The 21,481-nt window shown below is 39.2% G+C and overlaps 1 protein-coding gene across 9 annotated transcripts in view; it reads left to right on the top strand.

Moving 5' to 3' along the window:
• NPAS3 (neuronal PAS domain protein 3) overlaps positions 1-21,481 on the top strand; it is an 835,099-nt gene that overhangs the window by 112,757 nt on the left and 700,861 nt on the right. The window lies entirely within an intron of this gene.

Raw genomic sequence — 21,481 nt, forward strand, 5'->3', positions numbered from 1 at the left:
ATCTTAGGGATTTGAAAGGTGTGTTATGTATAAATTAGCTGTCACTTTTTTTCAATCCTGTAATGGAATGATGAGTTGTAATTTGCATAATCCTTTAAGAAGTCAAATTATACTGTCATGTAGCAGACTTAACATGCTAGCTAAGATTTCAGAGCTTTGCAGCTAATTACTATGTACCTTACAGGACAGTTAAATTGAAGTTGAGTCCTCTGCCTTTGCTGCCATTTGCTTTGTCCATTACTTAACAGAATCTGCACTGTTGGTAATGAGGTGTTGTTACTATCACTGAAGTAAACACTCTTCTCTGGGAAGGAAAGGCATTTTAATGTATCAGAGCTTGACTTGTGTTGCTTTTGCTAAGAAGGAAGTTTTTGTTTTTTTTAAAACAATAGTCTAAATTGGAGTCTCCCCAAAAGAATAACATTTGTGCTTCCCATAAAAGTTACGGAATAATGATTGAAGCAACAGTAACCTTTAATTAAAATAAGTTATTCTATAGACAATATAAAGTAAGGCAAACATAGTTCCACTGAAGGCATGAGACTTTCCAGATAGACTTTGCAAATATACTTTGGTGTGTTTTTTGTCTTCAGACTCTTCTGTAGTGGAGTGCCATTATTGAAAAAAAAAATACCCTTTTTCCTTAAAAATCCCTTCTGAATACAAGCTGGTGAGTTCTACTTTCATTTACTCCTCCAGTTGGTTGTAGAGCATTTTCTTTCATGGTTTCCATTTTACAATCAGCAAATTCTGGGGCCAGTGAAGGCTGCTTTCTCAGAGGGACACAAAATGGATACCAGATGGAGCTGGGACTCTTTTCTGTATCTTTGCCACTTATTTTTCTCTGGCTTTATTTCTTGATACTCTGTTGCCTCGATAGTGTTATTCTTTTCATCAGAATTGGTGTAATTATATGCGACATTACTGATTATTATTTTTAAAAAATTCCTGTTATCTGTGAGTCATCCTTATTGTGGCTCTTGGTGGTCAGGTTTCTGTAACTTGCTAGTGATTCTGTGGCTTTGTTGTGATTCGTGGATACTTTGAAGAAGCCTTTTGCTGTATAAGAAGGGGGTCCTTTAAGGACCATCTGAAAGCAGCAGTTGACTGTTGACCATTCAAGTAATTGGAGACCAATAGCCAACTGTTGTTCACTTGTAATTAAGGCAATTTCACGCGTCCGAAATTACTATCCGCTTAGAGGCGGAGGCTTGTCAGCTTAAAGCTGGGAGCCCGGACGAGGTCACTGGGAATTCAGCCCACAGCCAGGCTACCTTTCGAAGTGTAGGTATCATCTCAAGGGCTGGCTTTTTTTTTTTTTTCATTTTCTTTTTTTTCTTTTTTTTTTTTTTTAAGGATTTGTGTTATTTGTAGTCAAGGTAGACACAGTAGGCTACACAGCTGTGACTGCGAAGGAAAGTCACTAGGGGGATATTCATAACAAGGAAATATTGGCAAATAAATGATGAAGAAGGGGAGGAAATCCCCAAGATGTTAAATTGGAGCACTGTCACTGAGATGATTAATGGTGTTGTGTATTTTGTGAAGACGCTTATCTGGACTGTCTTAACTATAGTGTACGTTTAATAGCACCTATAAAAAAAGCATGTGGTGCATCAACACACTGAAGAGAAAAGTCCATGGATTCGGATTTTATTTTCCCGAGTGGGTACTTTCTTCAACTTAGTCTTTGGCTTCTGGCTATTAGAAAGCTGATGTTAACGTTTGTTACAAAGAAGTATGTATATTTTATATAATACTAGTCTGCATTTATGTAGCTCCCATTCCTACGGGATTGAAAACGTTCTTGTGCAAAAGATGGGTACTTTTTCAACGCTCTCGAGGGGTGAGTGTTAATAATAGGGAAATGGTGATTGCTCAGATTTGCCTAGTCTTTCTAGGTAGACAGAGTTGGTCAGAGGGCTACGGTAGTTGAAGGACCAAAGTTTCATCAATGATGCGGTCAGTTTTCTGTCAATTTCTGGTGAAGGAGTGGTTGTCCTGGAAGGTGGTCTAGCTTCCAGTTTTAAACCACGAATATCCTGATTCTATGTAATGAATTACCACTTGCCGTCGGGGATCTTTTGGCAGTGATGGCAGGTGCATCACTGGGCAGTTACTTAACCTTCCTGGTTCTCAATAATTACTGTTAGACATAGAGATAGATATAGACTAATAACATATAATTCTATCTTCACTGAGCTTAGTCTATTTCAGCACTGGTTTTCAGTTTGGGCGGCCCTACCCAAATAGTGGGACAGGAGTCCAATTTAGTGGATCAAGATCAAAATTAAAAAAAACAACTGAGAATTTTAGTGCATTGCACTTAAGGAGAGTGAGTTTCGTGAGGCTTCTGTTTTTGTTGTATGTGATTGTGTAAGTGTACATAAAATGCGTGTGTCCATGGGGTGGGCCCTGAGGTAAAATGTTTCTTACTGTGTGTTACACCCGAAAAAGATAGAGTCAGTAGATAAGTGTATAAACATAATCATGTATGGGTGTTACGTCATTGTGAGGGTGCAGTGGGTTATAAAGAAAGAAATGGTGAGGAATGGAAAGGCTTCCCTATCTGGTCTCTCCTATCAGAATGTGCTGGTGCTGACTTGCATGGGCCCATGAGAATCGTATGCACATCTTTCCCATTCTGTGATCCCTGACCTCATGTTAGTAAGTGGAAATTGGGCAAAGTATTTGCACTATGGAAATTGGAAAATGCTGCAAATCAGGTGCCCTCCAGTCCCCGATGAGTTGTTAAATATTTACCAGGACATCACTGTTCTTGATCCTTTCAACGGTAGTTGTATGGTTTTATAACTGAATTTTCCTACATTTTACAACACTATGTGGGATTTAGATGTTATTGGGAGTTATTAAACAATTTTAGTAATATTGAAAACTTAAAGTAAGCAGGAAAAGAAAACGTGTGGTTAAATCAAAAAGCTATAATTTAGAATTTTAAAAAGGTAGTTATTCTAACTTCTTACATTAAATGCTTATGACATTGCCGACTTAAAATGTAAAATTGTAATCAGTGATAATTTTTTTGGCAAAGGGTAGGAAAGCAGGGTTTTCAAAAACACTAACCATATTGTAAATATTTGACAGATTTTTTTGTTAAGCAATGATTTTGGTAAGTACCGAAACTTAGAGAATCCAGACCCCTTTCCCCCTTTTTAAGCTGTCTTTAAGTTTGCAAACTATATCTGGGTTTTAGTGAATTCATCTGTAAAATCATTGATTTGACTGGGAGATGCCACAGTTCTTTCTAATTAAAACAATTTTGTTTTTTTCTATTTTCAAACATAAAAATAAACGTGTGCAGAGTCTAAAAAGAGGACATGCCTCCATGATAACTATGATAACTTTAAACTTCTAAATAAAGGCAAAATATTTGATTTGGAGGAGAGGGAATTTCCAGGGACACTGATGGGATTTTACCACAAAATACAGTGGCAATCACCTGTGTTAATATGGGATCGTGAGGAGAGGTAACTGGGAAAGAGTAAACTGAGCAAGGCCTTTGTAGCCTCCAAGTTTGTCACAGTTTGGCTATGTGGTTTGACACTATTGTAGCTGTGTTCAAGAACAATCATCTCACTAATACTTAGAGAACATGGATGTGGAGACTGTAGCCTAAAGGACTACTGTTCAGTGAGCACATGCTACGCTGTTGCAATAGTTCCTGCAGGACCCATTTTGAACAAAGGGCTTTCACCCAGAGTGGCTCATCTCTAAGTGTAGCCAAGACTGAGAAGGTGTTGGCCACAAGACTGCGATCACCTAAAGAGAAGGGGCCATTGGCAAAATGGTGGAGGTTGTGTTTCCTGCCTCTCTGTCCAAGCCCCTTTCCCTCCGTGAAATTCATGCCACCTGGATACCTGGTTAGCATTTCGTGCCCAGGCCTTTACCCACGAGGCATTTTTATCCATACCCCTCATTGCACATCAGATGTTGTTAACTGATAATGTTACTCTTCTTAGGGCCATTTGCATTTTAATAAACAACTCTAAGTGAAAGAATTCAAGGAAAAATGGAGTTATTCTCCAATGGAATAATTTCAGGCAACACGACGGGTTGGAGAGAGAAATCTTGGGCTGGAAAGGGAGAGGTGATGTCTTCCTTTTCTGAAAAGAAGAAACCCAGAATGAGGGTGTTCTCCTGCTCAATATAGTGTTCAGGCTGGCTTTGGCCAAGAAGCCTGGGTTTGGAAATGGGCAAATCCAGACTCCAAAGAGAGAAGGAATTAATGAGGTTGGGGACAAGAGAATGAGTGAAGAAGGAACTCACCAGTCTTTATCAGCTGTGTTGTGCCAGACAGAGTGCTAACCACTTGCACGTGTTATCCCAATTAAGGAGAACAAGACAGGTTCCTTGTCAGGCAGGCTGCTGGGGGGATAGATGGTCACCTGTGCTGGCGGGGAGGGAAAGGTCAAGGAGGCTCTAGCAGCTACAGTAGTGAATTCTTCTGGCTGTTTAACCTGATTGATTGATTGCAATTATACAGCACCCCCCCAACCCCGCCATTGGAATGATTTATGCCAGTTGTGTTTGGATCAGTAAATAACAAAGAAGTGAGAAAAGAAATATACAATGAACTTCATAAAGAGCTCTAATAGAATCTGCATGTTAAACATTGAACTTGGTAGCAAGAACTGCTTCAAGCCTTTCAACATCCAAATGAATTCTAATTTCCACATCATGCCTTTCAGACCTCAGCATGGTTTCTGGTGGTTTCTCCCAGTTAATTTTAGCATCACACCAATGATTTTGCCTGTAAGTGACTTGAAGTGGTATATCTTGGTAATGTGGATAGTATATTATTTAGGGCTAATGCCAGGCTAGCTTAAAAAAGAGCTAATTTATTCATTCATTTAACAACTATATTTTGATCTTCACCCACGGGTCAGGTGCTATTCTGCATAAAGTGACTTAGAGTTGACTGAGAAAGCCTGTGCCCTGCAAAAGCCTAGAAGACTGATGTGAATGGGTAATTGGGATTCTGTGTAGGAGGTATTTCCAGTGAGGCGTGCAAACAATAGAAGTGGTCCTAAGAAAGGGTTAAATTATTTAACAGTCGAGGTGGGCCCTGGGATCTTCATGGTAGAGATTTTGATTTGGGGGACAGGGGTTTGAGGTAGTGATTTGGGCCAAAAGACCAGTATTTCTGGTGTAGCAAATTACAAATGGCATATGTCAGGCAGGATAAGGGTGACAGGACTTCAGTTTGGAGGAGGGGGGAAACTGAGGCATTGGGGTGGACTGCCATCCTGGGAGAGAGCCCTGGAGGAGCTTTCAGGAAAAGAATGTGGCAGGGACAGCAAGTCAGAACAGCTCTGCAAGTTGCCCACCATCTCAGCCTCTTTGTTGGGAAACTCCTTTTTGTGTGCTTTGCTTGGAGGAGGTGCGTTCAGGCTTTGTGAGTTTGAAGTTATTTTTGACTTAAAAACATCTTGCAGGACTCTACCAGTATGAAATCCAGTTCAGGACCTGTCTACAAGTTTACTGCTTTTTCTGGCTTGACATGCTCCAGATTTGCCTTTCTCCTCCCAGACCACTTGTAATTCAAGATAAACTAATGGCGGAGAGTCAAAATGGACAGGTACAGGAGGCATGATTTAAAATGAAAGAATATTAATTGGCTTTACCCAAATGTGTCTTTTCACTTTGAGAGAAGTGCCTGCCTTGATTTTTAAAACTTGGCTACTGACACACCTGCAGTATGTAGGAGAACTCTCTAGAAACTTGAAGAGAAGGCAAAGGTCAAGGTGAGAGGAATAGAGTGACAATGAACTTTTTGCAGGCATGCTGTTGAAAATCGCTAACGGTGATTTCAGAGAGAGACAGGGAGGCTAATGTGCTTGTGCCCAGATCTTAAAAATAATACAGCAGACTTAAAATTATACATCAACTATGGTTTTAGTAAATTCTCACCTGAAGAACAGTTTGTTCTGTGTGTTGATGGGTGTTCCGTGTAGATGTGTCTTCAGTGAATTTTTGGACTTTGTTTATGCATTAGAGTGGAAGAATTATGCTTTAGTTTTTGTGAGCAACATATTTTAAGAGATCCACAAATCCACACAATAGTTATTTCATAACTGGTAGAGGTAGTTAAACCTCCTGGAAATGGATCTGAGTTTGATTCCCCCCCCCCATAATGATTAGATCTGGGACCGTGGCTAAGTTACTTAACTCTTAATGCTTCTGTTTTCTCACTTCTGAAATGGGGGTAAAAATGAAAATGATCTCATAGCTGTTTTGAGAATCAGTGGGTTAATGCCTTGACATTTTTTTTTTAAATCTTCACAACAAGTTGAGGTTCTAGGTATCATTACCACCATTTTACAGATAACAGGGTCTTACAGAGCTGAAACAGCTCACTTGAGGTTAAGAAGGTAGGATAAGGTGAAATTTAGTTTAGCGTCACGGAACTGTCACTCATTGGCCCACATGTGTTCTCCCATCCCCTTACCTGTTCTTGTAAATTAAGTTTTATTAGAACACGACCACACCTGTGCACTTAAACATTGTCTGTGACTGCATTTGTGTTAGTGGCAGGGTTGAGTAGGGCTGACAGAGACCATATGGCCCATCAAGTCTCAAATGTTTACTGTGTGGCCCTTTACAGAAAGTTTGACCCTTGCATTAAACCTCAGTCTGTTTGACTTAGAGCCTAAGGCCCATACCACAAAAACGCTTACTATGGTGCTTGGCATGTAGTAAGCACCCCCTGAATGAGTACTACTTTGTTCCTCATCTAACTTAAGGTACAGCTGTTCATATCAAAGAACTCGTGTCTGCAAAATGGAGATTAAAAAACTTACAACTTCGAGTAGGATAAGCCATTATGGCTATGGCAATACTGAATTCCTGAAGGAACACATCCTGAATTCTGTCTTATATCTGCCACTTATTACTAGGCTTTATATAATATAAATGCACGAAAGAATTTCCATCTTCATACCAATCAAAGTACAGTACATCATTAAAGGGAGTAATTGTGAACTTCAGTGAATATTCAGAATCTGGTAAATTAACCTCATACAACAGAAAATTTCATATTCTTTGGAAATTTAAGAAAATCTCATGAAAAATACAGCGTGGAATTGTGACTTAATTTTTGAGCAGATTATAATACTACATAAGCAGTGTGCTTACAGTAGGAAAAAATGCAGTAGGATTAATCTCTTAAAAGATTTAGTTTATAGATTTTATAAATTTATAGATTGACAATACTTTTCCTAATAGTTTTCCCAAAAAGGAAAGGATGAATTTATGGTTTCGACTTGACCCTGCTCAGAGCTTTTATTTGAATGCATTCGTCTATTGATCCTGGGAGCTTGCTGTCCTCTGCTCAGTAAACGGCCTTGGGTTTGGGTTTGTGTTACTTTGGAGCTTAGGGAGCACAATGTGTGTCCCATCAACTTGTATTGGGATAATCTGGGAATTTCCTTTGACTAACCCCAGTGCCATGGCTCTGGGTTGGTGAATGGGGGCGCGGGGAGGTTTCCTACATTAGTTCTGTGTTCTCTTGGAATAGCTGTTATTTTCGAATAAAGCTGCAATACAATTTCACTCCGGAACATTTGGAAAATTGTTCCAAAATCAGAGGGAAACATGAATGTCTTTTATAATGGTAACACCCATAGATAGCCACGGTTCACAACTAGGTGTTGATCATTATATAGAACTGTGTTGATAGGCATGTCCTGTTTGACAGATCTGTATCTACATATGTAGGCATTTCTTGTGGATTCATCCTGAAGTTGTCTTAGCTGGGAAATTTCTGGGGCCAAGTGTTGTAACTTATATACAAGCAGCTTATTTAGGGGCAGCAGGAAGCTATATGGTCACCTTCTATCTAGAAACCGGGTTTTGCAGAGAATTCCTTTCGTGACATTTTTTTCCTGTTGCAGTGTGTATCTCCTTTCTCAAATTTTATCACTTTGTTTCTTGTGCTTAGAAAAAAAATCAGAACACAAGGGAACTCCAGCAAGAACCAGTGATATTAGTGACATTAGTGATTGAGATTTTCAACAGAAAAATCCCTCCCTACCCTCTAATTTTTTTTTTTTTAATCTAGTACTTCATTGTTTAGAAATAGTTTTGGAAGAGTTTGATGCTAATGGTGAGAAGGATGTGGTGAGTTATAGTAACAGCTTTTTAAGATCAGAACATGTACATTTGTAAGAAGTAACTGCTGGATGATTAGGTGGAGTTTTCTGGTCACTTTACATACACGTGCCCCGTCTGCTGCATCATCTTAAGGTTGCTTATAAAGCGAATTCTATTTACTGTGTTGAGCACTGAGATATTTTGATGTAGTTCTCAAAGCAGAGAGAAGTCTGGGTCCTGGGAGGATTTTGGGCCAATGGCCAGCATGTAAAGAAAGCATTCTTGGGTGACTCCCTGCCCCCCCCCCCGGCCCCCGTTGTCAAACTTGAGACCTTTGTGATTCACTTAGCAGTGTGAAGAGTCTTTGGAATTGACTGCTTGAGATTTATGTGATTAAATGGACCATCTCTGCATCTTTTTTAAAACCTAATTGCCCTTCCCTCCCTTCCCCTCAGCCCAGTTATAAAGAATCTCTGCAATAAATACTAAATGCAGTAGTATTTATGTATTAGATTATGTAGCGAGCCTCACTCTTTGCCTAGGTACCAAGGGGGAGAGTCCGGTTTCTTGCACTACCAGCTGTCCTCACTTGCATTTCAACCAACTTAAGTTTTCACAACAGCATTGTTTTCTTGACCATTGCGTGTCAGGGGTGCTCAGAGTGAATCAGAGCCACTTGCGTACCTTGACCTTGAAACCAGGAGGTACAGGGTCTTCTTGATGATGCTCCTTTTCCATTCTTCAACTCCACTAACAAAACTGTTTCAGGAGTGAAATCGAGTGTCTGGCACAGTCAGGCATGGAGCTTTCCTGTCTTGTATGCTTTAGACACCGTCCGGATTTCCTGGTGAAGAAGACCTTTGCAGTAATTACGGGGAGGTCTTTGCTCACTCCCAGGGAAGGAGCATGCTTTCTAGGGACTACCTAACTGCTTGATGGCCTGAAAGGGGAAAATAGAAGCAACATCTCTTATTCTCATCCCTCTGGAGAAATTCATCAGGTGTCCTAAGTCTCGAATTAATAACAGTGAAAGCAGTGACATTCATGTCACCCTGTTTTTAAAAGGAGAGGTTTGGAGACCTATCCAGTGGGGAGGATAGTGGAGGGTAGGGGTATTTCTTGAGCTCTTGTAAAATTGATAGAGAAATTCATCTGCTAGAAAGATCGTTTGCCCTCTTTTGTGAATGCTGCTTTTAAGAGCTAGTAACAAATTTATGAGACTGGTAGGAATAAAGAAAGCTGATTTTTTTTTTTTTAATTTTACTGTACTTGTGAAATGTCTTGGGGAAGGGAAGACTAGAAAACTAAAATTCTGGGCCAGTGGATTTTAAGTAGAATACATTTGTACAAGAATCTAGTGGCAAATTTGGTTTACTTGTACCACATATACCTTTATTGGCTCTCTTCAGGAGAAGTTTGCCAGACAAAAGATTGTTGTGATATAGAGCGTCCTCAAAACTTGAGGCTCGGAGCTGTAGAGAGAGGAGAGAATGAATACAGCTGCATTTATTCTTCCATCCACAGGAAATACTCATGGATACTAAGGTCTTCCATTGTGAGGCAAAACTGATCCTTCTGGGGACAACAAGTTTTAACTCTTGACCGTGAAGTTGTGGTTGAGTTTTACCATTTCTGCTTGCGTGTTGGCTGGTTTTTTTATATGCAGTGAGATAGAGGAGGCTGAATTCAGAGAAGTAACTTATTCCAACAATGGTGTTCTGTTGTCTCTAAACATCATTGTCATTGACTCCCCACATTCATGTTTGAAGTAAGTAGGTTATATACTCATTTGGCACTCAAGAAAATGAAGGCTCAGAGGTTAGGTGGGTTGTTCAACTTACGCAGCTAATGTTTAATCTGATGACTGTTTTTGGCAGCCCCAATTCACGTCATCGTGGCCCAGCAGTTCCTTCACTTTCAATTGGATGATGTGGCCCGTTGGAGCAGGATGCTTGTCCACAAAAAAACAAAACAAAACAAAAACCACTTTCTGTTCAAGGGTAGTCTGCTGAAATCTAGTTCCATAAAAGAACAAGAACCTGAGGAAGTTAAAGCCTTACATATAGAAGAGGGTGAGTTTGTTGTATTTGAACGTTAGCTGTTGAATGTCCTTGGTATGCACAGCTGTACGTTCTTCGGTATGGGGGCAACTAGGTCTGCCCTTCGGAAATTTCATCTGTCCTTGCACTGCAGTTATCACACACAAGTGGATGAATCCCAAATTTTTAATCTTCAGTACTACCTCTTTGCCAATTTGGGTTTTAGATTTCCAAACTGCTCGAGGTTTCTCCTTGTGATTTGCTTGACATCAACTTAAGCATGTAATGACCAAAAAATTCGCAAGCACTTCTATGGACATAGCCAATTAATCCTTCCCGCAACCCAGTGAACAGTGTTTTATCTCTTTTTTCTGTGGGGGGAAAAAAGGAACCTAACATCAAACAAAACCCCTTGAGTCCTAGAGGTTAAGTGATGTGAATACTCTCACTCAGCTGCCATGTAGCGCGGCCCGCCTGCAGAGTGTGACCTCTCTCCCCTCCCAGTCTGCGGTTCCCTCCGGGACCACGCACCTGTGCCCCAAACACAGCTCCGCATCTTCCTTGGAATGGTCCTCTCCTACCCTGCCCTTCTTTTGCTTTATCTTCATTTTTGTAGTCATCCAGGCTCGCTCCTGGACCCCTCTTTCATTCTGCCTCTCCTGTCTCCGATAGCCTGTTAGTAGCATGATTTCCTGTGGAAAAAAACTTATCTTTTGTTCCCATCCCCTTGGCCTAAATTATTATTGTCATTATTATTTCATGCCTAGCTTGTTGCAGTCTCCTGTTAAGTCTTCTTATCTCCTTCAATTGAAGTTAAATGCTGGAGTCCTACTGTATACAAAGTACCATGCAAGGGAAGGCAAAAATACCTTTTTTGGGCCACCCTATAGTTATTAGATTAAAATTCTCTTTCTAACATAGTTCCTTGGTCAAAGGCCTCAGTGGTTCAATCTTACTGTATGGGGTCACAGTCTTAGCTTAGTATTCAAGATCCACCAGTCTTGGATCTAGTTTGCCCTCCGCCTCCCCAATGAATATCTCTCTCAACAGACTCTCTCTGCTCCTATCTATGAATGGTATCTGTGTAATCTTGTGAGGTGCAACACACACACACACACACAGACTTTGTGCTTTAGCATTATCCACAGTGGTTTCTCTCTTTTCTTAATTCAACATACTTATTGGGTACCTTCTATAACCAGGAGCTATTGTGTGGGACATACAGTGAACGAAGACTGGAATCTCTGCCCTGAAAGTTATAGGGCATTAGAGACTGATAGTAAACAGCAAAAGTTACAAACCAAGCACATCATACTGTCTATTCAGTGGTGGTCAGTGCTGTGGAATAAAAATCAAGAAGGTTAAGAAGGAATTAGGAGTACTGGGTGAAGATAGGTCAGTTATGGTTTCAAGGAGGTGCAACCCCCATTTAAAAAGATGATATTTGAGTAGAGACTCCTGGGAACTGAGGGAGTTAGGCCTCCAGATAACCCTGGGGGGGGAAAAATACTACAGGTAGAGTGAGCACCTGCCATAAAGGTGCTGAAGTTGAAGAGCTTTCATTGCTTTCAAAGAATGCGGGGAGGCTGGTGCAGTGGGTTAGAAAGAAGCACTGCAGCTGGAGGCAGGTCAGAGAGGGAATGGGGGCCCAGTGCACAGGACTCTGACAAGCCAGGTAAAGCCTCGGGCATTTACTCCACCTGAAATGGCTTCTTGGGAGGATTTTTGTCTTGAAAGAGGAATGGGATCTGGCTGCTAGCTGAGTTCATGCTTCAGGGGGCCATGGTGGAAGCAGGGAGACCAGTTCAGAGACTATTATGGTCATCAGAGCGGTTTAAGTGTGCAAGGTGTGGAAGTAGAGGTGGTGAGAAGAATTTGGATTCTGACGTATTCTGAAGGAAGAGCCAGCAGGATTTTCTGATGGAGTGGACTGAGAGGAGATATAAAGAGAAGAAAGTCAATATTGAATCCGAGATTCGATTCTAATGCATCATTTACTCTGTATCACACATGTGGTAGCATTCAATTGTATATATGCAAATAAATACCTCTTAGGAACTCTTACATTGGAAGAGGAAGCAGCTTATAAACTTACAAGTGAGAGGACAAAAGACTACATGTCTGTCTACGAGTGGATATCTTAGTAATATTGCAAGTTCCTTTAAGGTATTGATTCATTTATCAATCCACAAAACTTTCTAAGGTACTTATTAAAGGCCAGTGGTCATCTTACCTTGTTAGTAGGTGGAATTAGGGGCAGCTTCAGTAGAGTGGACAAGAACACAGGCTCTAATTGAGACTGAGGGATTCAAACCCCACTTGAGTCATTTATTTGCTGGGTGATCTTGAACAAGTTATGTAACTTCTCTGTTACCTATTTTTCTGATCTGTGAATTGGTAGTAATCTCTCTCCTCGGGTTTCCTATGGGAGTAAATGAATGAATACATGTAGAATACTTAAAACAATACCTGGTACATACTAAGGGTTCAGATAGTGTTCATCATTCCTAAGTAAATGTTGAAGAAAAATGAGTTAAAAGGATTACCGTTTGGAGTGACTTTTGTTCCTTAAACCCCATGGTCGAAACCTGCCAGGTTGCCTGGATAATAAATGTGAATAATAAGGTCTCACAGTAAGCCCTGCTTTCTAGCTGATGGTTAAAAATAACAGAGAATTGCATTATGATCAGTCTGATACCTGTCTCTTTTTAGAGGTGGACAGGAGGCTGGTCAGCATCCCCTATGGGTACATTTGATTGACAGACTGGCAAACAGTATTTAAATACCTAACACATAAAAAGATCAATGTTTTCTTATTATTTTGTAGCTTAAAATGTTGAATGTGTATTAAAATGAGAAAAATAATTTTCAGGATAGATATGACTTTCCTAGTACATAAAGGCAAGGAGATCACATCAAGAAGGGAATATTATTTTTTTGCCCCAATACAGGAAATTACTATTTTTCCCTCCATGTTTATATTTTGATACATAATATCTCCTTTTTTTTTTTTATTTCTCATGTGGCAGTCTTCCTTTCATCCCTCTTACTATCAGCAGCTAATTGGGCCTCCAAATCCAGGAAGTAGCAATGTGTTGCTGCTGTGGATGCTGTGGATGTCTTTAGTGTCAGAGGTGGTTTGAAGAGCTGCTTAATTCTGCTTTTCATCGTGCCTGGTACTTCAGCGAGGCCCTTGGGTTCTGTTTGAGCTCGGTATTGCTGATCCCATTCTGTACATTCTAGATGGCAATGTAGACAGTGGCTGTCAATGAGTAACAGGTAAATATTGAACAGGGAAGCCCTTTTGATTAACTTTGTGGATCATTATTTGAAAGTAGCTTGCCGTCCGAACAGCTCCATCACTCATGATCATAGCACACGGCACGGGGGGCAGAGCATCAGGCTGTTGGTTGGAAAGCTGAGGTTGCATTCTTGGTTCTGTACCTGGTCCTGCATTCGTGCGGTGCTGGACTGGTCACAACTATCCAGTAAGCTAAATGGTGATGATTTAGCACAATGGGAATGCAGAATATTTAGGATGATAAAGCACAAAGAATGGTCCAGACGGACTTCCCACTCTTTGGGTATGAATATGTTAAAGCATATTTATAATTTGTTTAACGTAACTTGAATTTTTAAATTTTTTATACAGATCCAGAAATTGTTTAATAGGGAATTCAGACAAAGACTGAAAGTGAATTTTTGATCCTACTAGTTTGTGCTAAAAAGTTGTAATTTCAGCATTGATCTACCTCTTGAAGTTTAATTTATACCACCTAATGGGAAAAACTGTCCTTGGTTAATAGGTTCTGATCCAGCTGTTGAATCTCATGGTACATTAGTGGTTTATCACCATTTCAAACAATACCATTATAATTATTAGTATTTTGAGCTCCTATCAAAGAGTATTCATGGCACTTGGTAAGAAGACCTAGATAAGACTGAATAAAAATAGATAGCCACCTGGTCTCAAACATTTCTAGGTCAACATTAACATGGTCATTAAAAGATACAGAGAGACTACAATGGGTTCGTTCACATGTCTTGAGGAGAGACCTAATTCAGTGGTCAAACAGGCCGTTCTAAAACACTTACATAAGGTTACCATTTTCTAGTAAATCTTTCTGTTGAGTCTTTAATCATGTCCAGCTGTAGAAATATTCAGAAAACTAAGTGCCATAATTAAGATCATTAAAATCACCAATGCAAACCTATCTCCTTCTTACCCTTGTTCTAGAGCAATAGTAAAAAAAGGTAGACATTTTATGACATTTTAAATGTATAATCCAGCCTTTTAAATTTGCTTCACTACATGGATTAACGCCACTGTTAGTTGCTGTTGAACCTGTATGAACCAAAAAGTGACAAAATCTATATAAACTAAAAGATAATTTGATTCTGAAAAATCATTTGAATAAGGAGTACAATATAAGGTAGTTAGGCTGACTAGAACCGTAAACTACAGGATCCTATCCCCTTTCTGGGGAAGGGATTCTATGTTGGTATCACTTTTAAAAATGTGTTTCAATTCTGCTTTAAAATCATGGAAAATATTAATATTTTCGCTTTAACTGTAATGTTCTAGACTAGTTGATGGGAACCCCTCTCCTCCTACCTCTCAACCTCTGGCCCAGAAAGGGAAAGAACTTAAAATTTCTTTGAGAAAATAACCTCAACTAGGCAAGTACTACTTGCAAAGTAATGTGTTAGAAATCACGTATTATATTTTTTTAAACAATTTTTTTAAAGATTTTATTTATTTGACAGAGACACAGCGAGAGAGGGAACACAAGCAGGGGGAGTGGGAGAGGGAGAAGCAGGCTTCCTGCGGAGCAGGGAGCCCGATGCGGGGCTCGATCCCAGGACCCTGGGATCATGACCTGAGCTGGAGGAAGACGCTTAACCGACTGAGCCACCCTGGCGCCCCATCATTTATTATATTTAGAAATCTAAATAAACCTATCATGTGCATGCCAAGTACCCATTAAATTAAAAACCCAGCTTAATGAATGTGAAATTTCTTTGCAATAGAAATACACTGAATGCTAATGTTTCAAGAGTGGTAACGGGCCACTGTATTGATCTTTCTTCAGGGGAGCCAGGATCTAATTTGGATTTGGTTCCAAGGGAACATGTGTGAGGTGGTCCCATCCTAACCCACACCACAAAACTAGAAAATAATTTGATAGAAATCTTTGTTTAGAACTGAAATAGCAGGGGATGCTATGGGTCAAGGTAGAATTGGCAGGGGCATGTGGAAATGTGTGTGCATAGCATGGTTAAAATATTTTAGGCCCTTGATTGCTTGAAATTATAGGCAGTGAATTCAACATTTAGTCTTTCTCTGAATAGGGCAGGAAACTTGGCACACAGGACTCTTCTGTGTAGACTTGTGATTGATATTTTGGTTCTAAGAAAATATATAAAAAATATATACATATAATAAAAGTACATGTTTTTCAATACTAAAAATTGCCTAATTTCTACAACTTAAAAGTTTTATGTTTATACCCCAATAGGAGATAGAAGGAATTAGATGAGGTTTACCTAAATGATGATGACATCTTTACTGGCTTTTAATATTCCATTTTAGTAATTAGACAAGTTGGTAATGTTTGGGGAAAACAGAATATATCGGGCTAGGATGTGATGGCTTTCAACGTCACTTGGCTCCATCCAAGAACGAATACTTCACACTCTTTTTGTGAGAAACTGTAGACGTTCCTTAATCTCAAGGAAGTTTCGGGCCAGCAGGGAAACTACGATAATAATTGACTGATTTGGTAAATAATTACTGAATACCTACGAAGTGACAGGCATTGTTCTAGGCCCTAGAGATTCCGTGGTGAACAGGACATCAAAAGTTGCTACGGTATGGAGTTTATATTCATTTGTGGAGGGCAGACAATATGCAGATGCATGTATCCTATTAAAAAGGTATTGCTCTATAGTATGAAAGAAATTAAATCAGGGCAAGGAGATGGAGCATGAATAAGTGCTTTTGTTGCCGGAGAGGACATGTTTAGTACCTTAAGAATGACGTAAGTGTCTCTGTTCTCTGCAAGTACAGACAAGCAAGTCCATTTATGGCTGTAGAGAATTGGGGAACTCTTGTAGGGGAAGATGGAACTTAAGCTGACCTTTGATGGATGGGAATGGCTGTGTTTGTATATGACAGAGGATGGAAATAAGAGTTTATATTAAGGGTGGACTAGAAATAAGGGGTAAGATTGTTGGGGACTTGAGAGAATTTTGGATTTGACATTTTAGATGGTTCCAGCATATTGAAGAATACTGGAGTATGTGGGATGTTTCTACCTCTGTGTTTGCATGGAGTAGAAAAGAAACACAGGCCATCTGACAGGCTTTTAGGATAATTAAGAAATGAGAAGACTATATAAATTTTCTATTTGCACAGACATGACTATTTCAAGGTTTGTTTAAGGGCTATTGTGGGAACAAGGGGTTGGGTGGAGGGACCATGTGATGTCCTGACTCAAAAGTGTTCAGCAGACTGGGGAGTTTGAGAGTCACTGTTGGAGGTCCAGCGTGCTGGCTGTGGTTTACATGATGACCTACATTCTTCAGCAGGATTCAGTCAGGAAATACTTTTTAAAATTATATGTATCGATAGTGTACCCAGAAGAACTCATGAGATAAACACTTGGAGGCATGAATAGATAACCAAAAACAGTTCCATAGATGGGTTAATTATTTTAAGAAATGGCCTCCATTTAATTTGTATTTTACTATATAAGAAGCAAATGCGTGCTAACATTATAGCATGGGGTGGGTAAGATAAACTAGGGATCAGCAAATAATGACCTTGAGCCCTGTTTGTTATTGGTGAGTCAAGGTGCCAATCAGACATGTCACATGTGCATGTTGCAGGGGCGGTGCAGGAATGACACATTGTTTCTTGAACCTCAGTCACTGCCTGAGAACTGCTGTGTATATGTGTTTGCTAATGGCACAACTGACTTGCGTGATTAGTAGTCTTGTTTTTGACCGCCACCATTTTGAGGGGAGGTTTGCCAGACATTTTTCTGATCTGGTATGGACTTCAGAATTCACACTCATCATGCTTCCTACCTCCATCTAGGTAAACAATTCGAGAAAAAGGGGGAACAAATTCCCATTTCTATAGTAATTTCCTTAGAATTTACTAATGTATTTTTTGCCTCAATAGATAGGCCCCTGTTGAGAGATGTTCCATTGTACAAAACAAGGGGGGAAGTTGGAGGGGGAGACGAACCATGAGAGACGATGGACTCTGAAAAACAAACTGAGGGTTCTAGAGGGGAGGGAGGGTGGGGGGATGGGTTAGCCTGGTGATGGGTATTAAAGAGGGCACGTTCTGCGTGGAGCACTGGGTGTTTTGCACAAACAATGAATCATGGAACCCTACATCAAAAACTAATGATGTAATATATGGTGATTAACATAACAATAAAAATTAAAGAAATAAACTAATGATGTAAGACTACATTAATTATTGGAATGCTAGAATTTCAGAGCTCCATTTTTATAGGAATTCTGACAGTTCTTGAGCATTGGTTTTGGTAGGAATTCTGACTTACCTATTTTAAGATTTTGTGCACTTACTGCTGCAGATGAGAGCTTATTCCTAGAACTACCTGGACTACCAGGATCTTCTGCATATTCAGATGACTTTACAGAACATGAGCATGAGTATCCTGGAAGGGAAGCTGACTCTATCACTAACAACATGTGTTAGGCAGCTTAGCTCGCATCCTTTTAAGACCTTTTAATTCCTTTGTTTGGAAGTCCTGTTTTCTACTTAGTTTCATAGATATGGTTACATCATTAAAGGTCTTCATGACCTTCGTTCCTTAAGCTGTGTCTTAGACTTGCTGTCTTCTCTGTCTCCAGACCTTAGCTTGTGAAGCTGACCTCACCCAGTACAACGAGTGCTCCGTTTTTCTGGTTGAACTGGCCACAGTCTCTTGGTCCACTTGCCTGTCTTTGTCAGGGCACCAGGACACGTTTTAGACCAGCTTCTGTTTTTCAACAGAAACAGAACTGCATCCTTAATGCTAAATACTGGCCACTGAGCTGGCAGGAAGGGGGAATTACTATACGTTGATTTAACTTCTTCAAAATATTTGTTTAGGGAGGCAATGATTTAATGAATGTTAACAAGTTTACAATTCAGCAAATCTTTAATAAACTGTATTTGCAGAGTCCATAAGAATCTGTATTTTGTTTAACTTCTAACATTTTAAGATTTAGTTTTTTATTTGGTTAATTGGTAGAATTGGATTGAGTTATGTTACACTCAGCTTTTCAGTCATTCACAATTCTATGTGTCTATTTGTTTCTGTAATAATAATTGGTCTGCAAAATCCTCAGCCAATGAAACAAGCACTTTGTTGGTAAGTAGTAAGCATTTTTTACATTTTTCTGGAATAACTTCTCAATAGACCTAAATATCATTAATTGAAAACAAAAATCCCTGACCTTGTCTATCACTACCTCTCCCTCACAGTCCTCCCTAAAAACCTAAAAACAAGAGTCTTTGTCTTTTATCATCAGGTAAATTCTAAGGAGTAGAGAGGTTGATAAGCAGAACTGAGACCTCACATCCCAAGAAAAGAATTACGGATTTGGAGGGTCGCGTGGAGTATTGCATAGGAAATCTGCATTAGAAAGTAGAGAGCCTCTGTGCTGAAAAGCTACTTGGAGCCCTTGAGCTGGGGAATTTTGTTTTCCCATAGGTGTTGTGTTACCAATTACATGAAGAGTACAGACTTCCTGTTAGTTGATAAATGGAGATTGGAATCATTTATTAGGTTATTTTATGGTATTTGTTAACAATATTTACCTTCCTAAATTGATTCAGCATAATCCTTACTGTAGCTTTCCTTCATTTCTGGAAGACATATAGATAATGTGGTACTTTGATAAAGCCTTACATGGCACTGAAAAACTGATTTTTTCCTTAGCTCAACAGAGCAGCAAGATTTTATTAACATAGACTTTGGAACATTTGAGTTCCCATAGGGTACAGAGTGTGGCTGATATGACACGACTTGCCTTCAACAGTTGTTTTAACAAGATATCCTTCATATACAATATCCTGAGCTGAAAGGCATAACTGAGTAATGTTAGCAAGAAACACTGTTGGCAAAATTCTTGACTTTCATCTTTATCTGATTAATCCAAAGCAATGTTACTTATTAAAAAGTATTTTCAACTGAATATATATGACAGATACTTATTTTTTAAATGTCTAGAACTTTACAAGAACTGTTTTTGGGGGTGTGTGTGGGGTGTGTGTGTGTGTGTGCGCATGCGCGTGTGTTTTCCCCTACGAAAAGTGTTTTCTACATTCACTTTAAAATACAACAAAATAAATCCAAGACTTTGGATATCTGTTAAAAAGAGGCTTGATGCTGTTCATTCATGAAATAGCCATTTGTGAGCACCTACTAGGTGTCAGGTACTAGAGATACAACAGTGGATGAAGCCGGCAAGGGTGTGAGCTCTTGCAGTAGTTAAATGCATGTAGACAACAAACAAATGGGCCAATTACAGAATATATAAGGGGATAAGTGCTATAGAGAGGATAATAAATGGAACATGGGGTTCAGGAGTCCCAGAGGTGGGGGTGGGGTTTTGGATTTTAAATGGGGTGGCCAAAAAAGGCCTCACTGTGAAGGTGACAAATGAACAAAATTTGGAAAGAGATGCTGGTGTGAGCTATGTGTATACGGTTGATTCCCCATTTGGAAATGTATTAGTCCTGGTCAGCTGACTGTATTGCTGATGCTTGCTTTCTCCAGGGATGCTCATATGGCCTCTATTTAAATGTTCTTCTGATGCCTTATAGTCTATTTTATTTTGTTCTTTTTAAGAGAAAAAAATGTATTTCACAGAGCATTGAGCTCATTGGATAAAAGGTGCTGTGATTTTTTTTTTTTTAAAGAAAGCATGAACCAGGCTTCCATAAATATCCCAAATTGCACCTTATCAAATTGTTTTTCGTAAATGTTTAAAAGTGTAAAAGAAAGCTTTTCCAGTCTAAAAATGGTATTTTTACTAATTTACTAATTAACACTTTATTCTGCTTAGCACTTTCAAGACCTGATTTAATTACAGTTTCTAGTACTTAAATAGTGTTCTAAAGTGAGCCAGTGTTGGTTTGCTCAAAAAATGTTGCAGTGAAGTTTTTGCCCCTTTTGGCTTCTGTTCATATGAAATATATCAATTATTTTCACTGCCAGAATCCTCATTGAAGATACATGTAGTTCTGTTATGTGGATGATGGAACTATGACTAATCGGGAACTATTAGACGTACATTTGCTTCGCCCTCCCAAGGATAGAGCTAATTGAGCACTTTTCCTTAGTAATGTCCAGTAGTTCTGATTTGGCTCTGGGCTTAGAAATAAAATGAAAGAAGCACCAATTTTGTTTATTCTGAGTTTGGAGACTGCATTCGAATTGGTTCCCAAAATATTGAGATGATTTCTCTTCTGGAGAATTGCCTGTCTTGCTATCTATGGTAATTGTTAATCAATTTAGAGTCATTTGGTGAAGTAGCACACTAGTGTCCTACCAAAAAATAAAACCACGTGAATGATTTCCAAACACAAGAGAAAATTGGATAAAGAGCAGAACAGTTAGATTTTTATCAGAAGTTTTCTCTGAATGAATCAACCTTACAGTAACACAATGGATGTAATAATATTAAGTCTATATTTTAGGTGGGGTAGAAGAAATTCTTGTCGAGTGAACTCTTATTTTCCAGCATTGTTTCCTTCCTGGTAGAAGTTACACAGGAATAGGGAGAAAGAATTTCTTGTTGACACGAATGTGCAGTGTCCTATTTCTTAGGTTTCTTAAGTCTGTAAAATTTGGGGAAATTAAATTATTTTAGAGTAAGGATTTCTTAGAGTTAAATAGATTTAATATCAGAAAATAATTGGGAATTACCTAAACCAATATTGCTAATGAACTGTAGGAGACCTCTGGAATTACCTTCTCAAATATAAATGTATAACTGCTATTTTCCTGCTAATATCTGCCTTCTCTGTGGCTTTCAAGCCCCAATTTGCCTGCGCTAGTAATTATGCGTGCACATTCAGACACAGAACTTGGAGACCATTTAGATTGCTTTCTTCATCCATTGTGGGGTTATTTACAGTACTGTTCTTCACTGAAGGGAGAAATAGCTATTTATACAGAAAATACTTTCCATTGATCACCATGTTTCTCTCCCTCCAAATAGAACTGTCTCTCTTATGTATACCTGATGTGTACATGAATTTTCAAGGTTCACTAGTTGGAATCCTCAAACTGTGATTT

The sequence above is a fragment of the Callorhinus ursinus genome, unplaced genomic scaffold (assembly GCF_003265705.2).
Source record: "Callorhinus ursinus isolate GAN/ISIS: 27379988/994484 unplaced genomic scaffold, GSC_fseal_2.0 scaffold8, whole genome shotgun sequence".
In the NCBI taxonomy this organism is placed as follows: Eukaryota; Metazoa; Chordata; class Mammalia; order Carnivora; family Otariidae; genus Callorhinus; species Callorhinus ursinus.